This window comes from Bison bison, unplaced genomic scaffold (genome assembly GCF_000754665.1).
Source record: "Bison bison bison isolate TAMUID 2011002044 unplaced genomic scaffold, Bison_UMD1.0 scf7180017854435, whole genome shotgun sequence".
NCBI classification, from domain to species: Eukaryota; Metazoa; Chordata; class Mammalia; order Artiodactyla; family Bovidae; genus Bison; species Bison bison.
Window position 1 is genome coordinate 23658 of NW_011485008.1, and position 9230 is coordinate 32887.

Consider the following 9230-nt stretch of genomic DNA (forward strand, 5'->3'; position numbering starts at 1 on the left):
AGGAAACAAACAACCCAATCAAAAAATGGACAGAAGAATTCAATTATCCAGACATTTAGATGACATTTAGACATTTCCAAGCACAGGAAAGATGCTCAACATTGCTAACTATTTGAGAAATGGAAATCAAAACTACAATGAGATCACACCCCACACCAGTCAGAATGACCATTATCAAAGAGCCTGCAAATAGGATCATAAATTCTAGAGAGGGTGTGGCAAATAGGGAACCGTCCTACACTGTTGCTGGGAATGCAAACTGCTGCAGTCACTAAAGAGAACAGTATGGAAGTTACTTAAAAAACTAAAACTTAAAGCAGAATGGAGTTTTCTTAAAAATATAGATTCATGAGGTTTTGGGAAAACGAACTCAATTTAAAGTAGACCAAAATTTAAAATCTGCCCTTTCTGAATTCTTAGTAAATAATAAAAAGTTTAAAAATATCAATATTGATCTAATGTTTCTAAATTCTTCAAAAGACCAGTGTACAAATATGTATACAGACACACTCTTCATTCTTAGCTTTCTCAGTGCTAATGTAAACCTTCATATATTTATTATATATTTCATTCAACGTATGTCAAAGCCATGGGAAGAAGTTTCTTTAAGCATAGACAAGAAACATGTACTAAGAAATATATAGTGTAAAATTTTATGATTATTTGTTCATAATATTAACAACATGGCTTTTAATTATAGTTCTTGTGACTTTTCAAAATTTGCACTTGTTAAAATGAGACTGTGGCAGTCTGTGGAATGTCTCAGTTCAACAAAACTTCACACTGGATATGAGGGAGGTGAGTTTATGACTCTAGGTCCTGTAAAGCAAGGTCCACAGCAAGCCAAGAGGGCCCCAAGAGAGGTTAGAACCAAGGGAGGTTGGTATCAAGGCTAGAACCAGGCAGAGAAATCTCCAGTACTCGGGGTTTAGGTCTTTATAAGTGATCCTGGGTGAAGTGCTCTGGACTCCCCAGGCTGAGGGTGGATTGGTCAATTCAGACCAAGATGAGCAGGATTCTGGTGAGCTCTCTGAGGTTGTCATTGAAGAGGTGGGCCTGTGAAGTAGAACCTGAGGTTCCACAAAACCGCTGATCTCAAGGAAGGGGTCATCTAGTGCAGGTGCTCACAGGACTGGCTGGTGTGAGCTCAAGGACCTGGAGGCTGCCTGCTCCCAGACAGATGCTGTGGCAGCAACAGCATGGAGCAGTTCAGAGAAACTCTCAACAGTACTCTGTATGATCCTTCTTATTAGAACTGTCACAATGTCCCTGTAGTTACAGAGAGGGGGAAAAGGTACAATAGAGAAATGATGACAAATATAGGAAATTATTTGAGGTTTAAGACCAGTAAGTAAGCTAATTTCTACAGATGCCATCCCAATGTGATACCAAATGGTTTTATTATTCCAATCTTTTCCCTGAAACCTTACGTTTGTTGGAAAAGTTAATGTTGGTGGTGGATTAATGTTTCATTCATTACACATCAACCTAAACACTTAAACAGCACCCACTTTTATTAATATATTAATTTCACACATAATCAACATAAAACCTTTTACAATCCACTATATGATCCTTGGGCTTATCCAGGCAGTCCCACTATGGTAATGGATGGGGAGGAAAGTGGACCAGGGGCTTGAGTGAACACAGAGAAAGTTGCCCCAGTGTCCAAAAGGAAATAGATGGATTGGCCTCCCACAGTTATTAATACCCAGGGTTCCTTAGGTGTAATTAGGATGGGAGCTTCTGTGGGAACCCTCAGGCACCTTCAGTCCCGATTGCTTTGAGAGCCCGACCCCTGGGTGCTATGCCTCAAAGGGCAGTATCTCCTCCAGTGTGGTCCTTTGCAGACATGGACATGGACATGGAGCCAGGGGTGGCTTAGACAACTGAGGGTAATCCCGCTTGAGATATCCCTCCTTGGCACAATAATAACATGTCTATCCCTTTTCACTGGGTTCCTCTGGCCATTGTTCCTTAGGCTGTTTCAAAGCAGATCTAACAGCCATTTTGGGGACTTCATTCTTTGGCCTGGTTCTTTTTTGCCTCTTATTTTCCTCCTTGTATTCTCTGTTGTAATATACTGTCTGAGCCAGCTGTAACAGTTTTTCTAAAGACTGATTTGATCCAAATGACTGTTTTCATAATGTAGGCAGATATCTGGAGCCGACTGGGTGAGAAATCTATCCTTTAAGATTACTCCTCCTTCAGCACTTTCAGGATGAACAAATATCAGTAAACTTGCAGAGACCCTCCTGTAGTCTATCTAGGACTTTACCAGGAGTTTACTTCATTCATGTTCTATGTGAGCCAACTTAGCATAGTTGGAAGGCTTAGCGTGCCCTAGCTTAAGTCCTTCAAGAATACATCCGACAAAGTGGCTCTGTTATGGGAACTCCTTGGGTCTCAGTAGAGAGGAGGGCTATTTCGTGTTCCTTCTTTCCCCTTGCCTTCAAGCCATTCATCTCCAAAAGTAGTAGCTTCCCCTCAAACTCAAGCTCTCAAATCAGGCATCAGCATCTGCCCCAAGGCATACATTACATCTCTCCAATAAGCTCATAAAATAAAGTTAGTCCCATAAAGGCTTCTATGTACTTTTTGGGTCCTCTAAATAGTCTTGATCACAACCGTGACTGTTTGAATTTCTACCAAGAGTGAGGCAACCTCTTCTGGAAGGGTGCCCTGATTCTCAGCCTGTTTAGTTGGGACCCTGGATCCAGCGGCAAAGTAAGAGGACAGGAGGGATCTGAAGGTTTCACACCCAAATCTGTACCCTTAGGAAATAAGTCTGGCATGTCTTGAAGAGAGATAAAGAGCAACACATATATCACTTCTACATATTTCCCTTGTTTTCTACAGAACCATTCCAGTTGTAAAGCAGTATCGTAATTAAAGAGACTTCAACTGGCCAGTGTTCCCCATCTTCAAAAGGATTACCATGACTATTCAGTATCATAGAAGATCAGGCGCGTCTTTTAAAAACTCTGGGTATAAAACCTGTTCCAGTATTTTAAATATATTTTAAAGGAGTGGTTCTGGAGCCGTTAGCTCCCATCTGTGATAAAAAAGAGGCATCCACAGCTGTGGCTTTTTTCCATCGGAGGCATCTCTACCTGCTCTAGATGGGGGTGGAGACAGAATTTCCACTGAAGCTTTCCTTCTCTGGTTGGACTTAGTCTGTCCCTTACAGACACAGGTGCCTTATCTGTCCTTTCTGGTTCTACCACTGAGGTGGGGTGAATATGCACCAAGTGTAGACCTGATGGCATCCCAGATTAAGGTCCAGTCATTAACGCCCATCATTAATTAATTAATGTCCATCATTAAAATCTTCAATTTCTGCTCTTCCTGTCATGCCACCCAGAGTGCAACAGAGTAGCCTTCTGGAATGCTTCCCAAGTTAGAACTATTAGGGGAAGTATCCATCTTCCGTGTACTTGTGGATATTCCTGAGTACAATCCTGAGTGCAATAGAAGGGGTGAGTCATAAAGGGATGAACAACAACCAAGGTGTCCCTTCTGAGTGTAGCAAAAGTGGGGAAGGGCCGCCCAGCAAGGAAAAAGTGATTTTAGTCCTTCAACAATTAGCGCCAATCCTTCCAGTTCATTCTCACAGATTCCAGAGAAAGAATATCTAAGGAGTTGAGACAGAGAGCCTCCTCTGATCCACTAACAGCACTACCAGAGGAAGAGGCCTGCTGTACTTCCAATTTGGCATTCTCGACTTATGTTTGTAGAAACCTCATGCTCACTAGCAGCGCTTCCATCCATATAGTTTGAGGCACAGCTATGACGAGGACTCACTTTTAGGACTCTGGCCCCATATTCAGCAGATGGATAGATCTTTTGTTTTCTCCTTTGTCTCTCGCTTCTCTTCTTTTTTCAGCTATTTGTAAGGCCTCCTCAGACAACCAATTTTGCCTTTCTTTTTCTTGGGGATGGAACCATGAGGGTGTGATCACTCACCTAGAGCCAGTCATCCTGGAGTGTGAAGTCAAGTGGGCCTTAGGAAGCTTCACTACCAACAAAGCTAGTGGAGGTGATGAAATTCCAGCTGAGCTATTTCAAATCCTAAAAGATGATGCTGTGAAAGCCCTGCACTCAATATGCCACTAAACTTGAAAAACTCAGCAGGGGCCACAGGACTGGACAAGGTCAGTGTTCATTCCAATCCCAAAGAAGGGCAACAGCAAAGAATGTTCTAACTACCACACAATTGCATTCATCTCACAGGCTAGGAAGGTCATGCTCAAATTCCTTCAAGCTAGGCTTCAAAGAATCAAGAACTTCTTAAATAAGCCTATACAAGTCACTGAAAAGTCTCAGTTAAACAGCAGAACACAAGGAATTGGAAGTAGGTGAATTTATTACAAGGACCTGAAACAATTAACAAAAAGGGCACCCTGAGGGAGGTCAAGGCTAGAACCAGGCAGAGAAAGTTGCAGTACTTGGGGTTCAGGCCTTTATAAGTGACCCTGGGTGGAGTGCTGTGTGTTCCCCAGGTTGAGTGTGGATTGCTCAGTTCAAACCAAGACCAGCAGGATTCTGGTGAGCTCTGTGAGCATTTCATTTAAGGGGGCCTGTTAAGTGGAACCCGGGGTTTGGCAAAACCGCTAATCACAAGGAAGGTAGTCATCTAATGCAAGTGTTCAGAGGACTGGCTGGTGTGAGTTTAAAACTTGCAGGCTGCCTGCTCCACACACAGATGCTGAGGCAGTAACAGCAAGGAGCAGTTCAGGTAAGCTCTCAACAATACTCTGCATGATCCTTCTTATTAGAATTATCACAATGTCCAAGTAGTTACAAAATGGGAGAGGTGATACAACATAGATATGGGGGAAAATATATGAAAGTATTAAAGGTTTAAAGCCACTAAGGAACTAATTTCTACAGATACCAGCTCTCTGTGTTACCAGATAGTTTGTTATAATCTCTTCTTTATAACTTTAAATAAGGTGGGAGAGGTTAATGTTGGTGGTGGGTTAACATTTCATTGATTACAAGCAACCGAAATACTAAACACCATTCATTTTTATTAACTGTGTGCTTAGTCACTCAGTTGTGTCTGAGTCTTTGCGACCCCATGGACTGTAGCCTGCCAGGCTCCTCTGTCCATGGGGATTCTCCAGGCAAAAATACTGGAGTAGGTTGCCATTTCCTTCTCCAGGGGATCTTCCCAACCCAGGAATCGAACCCAGGTTTCACGCATTGCAGGTGTATTCTTTACTGTCTGAACCACCATGGAAGCCCATACATGTATTAATTTCATACATATTTGACATTTTACAATTTCACACGTTATAATCTTTTACAATCCACTGTGTGATCCTTAATTAAAATACAGACTACAAGCATAGAGAAAGATTTATTTTTCTGATATAATAATATGAAAATTGTGATTTCTATGGTTTACACAACAGAGGTTAGCAAACACTTAGGAAATATGGCCATGCACTAATTATATGCTTTTTCTAGAAAGCGTTTCCCGTACATTTCTAGGTTACCACAGAAGATATATTTCAACATTGTCAACTAATATTCATGACTTGTGTTGATGTTATGATGATACAACAATATTTTAGTGAACTGTTATTGTGTCATCTTCACAAATTCAGTGATATAACTATTGAAAATTTAGAACCAACCGCTGTTGTACTTTAATACATGCAAAGAGTTCATGACCACTTACATCATGGTGACCTCTAGGGACATTTGACATCAAAGACAAACACCTGCAATTAGATGTTCATTGTACATTTTACATTCCGGTTCCATTCTGTAATGGAGAATAGATAGAAATGGTTACAACAACACAATATAGAAGGGCTTGTCTTATCTCTAAAGTACAAACCATAAAAAAAAAGAAAAAAATCTACATTTGCATACACACTAAAAATGAAGCACAATATGGATTTCATAGTTGAATTACATTAATTCTCAAATAATCTCAAATCATGTCATTATAAACAGGATACATTGCTAATAACTGTAACTTTCTAACCATCAACCCTTCATCTTGTGACCATACTAACATGTTCACTTTCTATGTGTTTTAATTATACATTACTCTCCATAATAATTCTCCTTCAGAGGAACTTCAGAAAACAGGATTGATGAAATCCTTACTAGTTTTCAGTCTCTGATATGTATTTAGATTTACGTTTTGATGAAATACATTTGTACATATTTGTTACATTATTTCCATATGTTTCTTGTATAAGCTCTCATGCTTTCTGATGTACATTTAGGACAAACCTCTTCCATCACTTGTTTCATTACTAGGGCTTGTCTCCAGTGTATGCTCTCAGGTGTTGAGTGAGATCACTGCTCTGACTAAAGGCTTTGCCACATTGCTTACATTTGTAAGGTTTCTCTCCAGTATGAATTTGCTGATATTTAGAAAAATTTGAGCTCTGGCTAAGGCTTTGCCACCTTCTTTGCATTTGCATGGTTTCTCCCCAGTATGAATCCTCTGATGTTGGGAAAGACCTGAACTATTGGTAAAGGCTTTGCCACATTCTGTACATTTCTAAGGTTTCTTCCAAGTATGAGTTCGCTGATGTTCAGTAAGATTTGAGCAATGGATAAAGGTTTTGCCACATTCCATACATTTGTAAGGTATATCTCCACTATGAATTCACTGACGTTGAGAAAAACTTCACATCTGGTGGACGGCTTTGAAGCAATCCTTACATTTAGAAGTTTTCTCTCCAGTATAAATTCGCTGATGTTAAGTAAGATTTGAGTTCTGATAAAAGGCTTTGCCACACTTTGCACATGTATAAGGTTTCTCCCCAGTATGATTTGCTGATGTCGATTAAGATTTGAGCAATAGATAAACACTTTGCCACACTCCTTACATTTATAAGTTTATAAGATTTCTGGCCAGTATGGATTCACTGATGGTGCCTAAGATGTGAACTGTTACTAAAGGCTTTGCCAAATTGTACAATTAAAAGGTTTCCGATCTGCATGAATCATCCAATTGCTACTTAGATCGGATGAGTGAGTAGACTTTTATACATTTCTTACACTTTGTTTTCTTTTTGTGGATTCGGAATAGTCTGCTGTTCAATAAGCTCTGAAGACTGATTAGAAACTTTACCATATTCACTACAATTATAAGTCTTCTCTCCAATATGAGTATCTTTATAGAAAGACCTGATATTTGATAAATGGAACATCATAGTTACTCAGAAATGTGCACAGTTTCATTAGGACTCTCAAGAAATGAAACAGCAACCAGTTCATGCAGGTTGTCACAAGCTAAGAAGAGCATTTTAGTTCTCACTGTGAAAGAGAAAGGTAATCACCAGACAAGATTTCGTCATGGTTTAACAGGAAGAAGGCAGCAGGTGATAGCCATCTATGACAGAAACAGAAATAAATCCAGACTTCTCCAAAATCGTTTCCAATGAAGCAGATCTTCAGAAAACACATGACGAAGAATGACTTCTTCACTGATGCTTGGACCTCTCACCTGAGTCATTGGCTCCATCCATTCACACGTACCTGGGTACATGGCCATTGTCTCCATTCTGCTTATATTCCTGGGATCCTTCATTTGCTCCAGAAAAGTGACCAGGTCCACCTTAGAGACCACAAGACCTGTTAATCAGAGAACGGAATATTTGTTTTGCTAGAGATTCATCACTTTTCAATCTAATATGTATCCAGGTGAGAAGAGAATGCATGGTAGGATGTTAAGACAGCCTAGAAAAAGATTTCCTCAAATACTTCCTATAGTTCTCTAACATCATGGTAGAGAGCACCCCTGAGCTGGGTCTTGGTCTTTGGCTGGCGTTGTTCTGTGCACAAGTCACACAGGTAGCATTGATCTGCACACACAGGGCTGGGAGCTTAGGAACAAAATAGCAGTGGCCCAGTAAGCTCTCCAGCACAGGTTTTCCTAAACGAGTTTTCTCATGATGTTTTACCAGCTGGATTTCTGTATTGCTGGAGACAGAGTCTTTGATCTGGGAGCTCCAGCAGCCCTCCTTTTATTCTTCCCTCATTTAGCGCCCACTGAACTTCTTCCTTGGTAAACCTTGGGGATGGAGGTAATTCTGGTGCCAAGAGGACCTTAAAGATTGCCTCGGGGCCCACTGTGGGGCTCGGTTGGGTCGCCACCTCCTTGGCTGCCTAATCGCTGTCCAATTCCCATTGCTGACTGGATCAGTTCCTCGCTGATGGCCTTTACAATGGATGACTGCCACTTGGGAAGGCTTCCAGACTGCTTCTAACAGCTGAAGATTTCTTTCTTTCTTTTTTTTTTTTTAATCTCCTTTCCCTCTGCTGTCAATAGTCCCCTTTCTTTATAAATGGCTCCATGTACAGGTAAAGAAGCAAAGGCGTAACTTGCCTCGGTATAGATGTTGACTCCTTTCCCTTCGGCGTGCCATAGTGCCTGGGAGAGTGCCCATAGCTTAGCCCGAGGTGGTGACCACCCTTGTGGCAGGCCTCAGCCTTCACTATCTCATCAGTTGTTGTTATGCCAGAGCCTGCTTTGTGCTGCCCATCTTGGATGATACTGCTTCTGTCAGTGAACAGTTCCAGTTCTGGGTTCTAGAAGGGAATGCCCATCAGGTGCAGCCTGCTCGAGTAAATCTCATCTATGAACTCCTCACAGTTATGAGAGGGGTTTCTGCTTCTGTAGGTAAAAATTGGTGGGTTGCAGTGTCCACACAGTCTTGAGCTGGACCCGTGAGTTTCTGCAAAGCAGTTCTTGATAGTGAATCGTCCTGGAGTTGGCCAGCCACTTATGTTCCCTGTTCATCAGGGCAGTAACAGCATGGGGAACCTTTACATTTACACTTTGTCCTAGTGTAAGCTTATCTGCTTCTCTGGCCAGAATCACAGTGGCAGATAATGCTCGGAGGCATGGTGGCCGTCCCGTGACCACTGAATCTAGTGGTTTGGACAGGTATGTGACTGGGCGCTGCATGGCCCAACTGTTTGTGTGAGGACCCCCAGTGCAGTGTGATTTTTTCATGTACAGAGAGGGTAAAGTCCCTTGTCTCATCTGGCAGCCCTAATGCTGGAGCGCTGGTCAAGAGTCTCATTCACATTCATTTTTCCTCCACCTGGCCACTCTCTTGAGGGAGATTTAAGATTCCTCTTAATATTGGCAGGTCGGTACAAACTCCCAAACTGGACCAGCCTCACAGGGAGGGATCAGATCCCCAAGAGGCTGGCACATCCTTCCAGCCTCATGAGGTCATCACAGACCC

At 41.7% G+C, this 9230-nt stretch overlaps 1 pseudogene; it reads right to left on the bottom strand.

Moving 5' to 3' along the window:
• The window catches only part of LOC105000814, a 31254-nt pseudogene extending 23646 nt beyond the window's left edge, over positions 1 to 7608 (bottom strand).
• Between the last annotated feature and the right edge of the window lie 1622 nt (positions 7609 to 9230).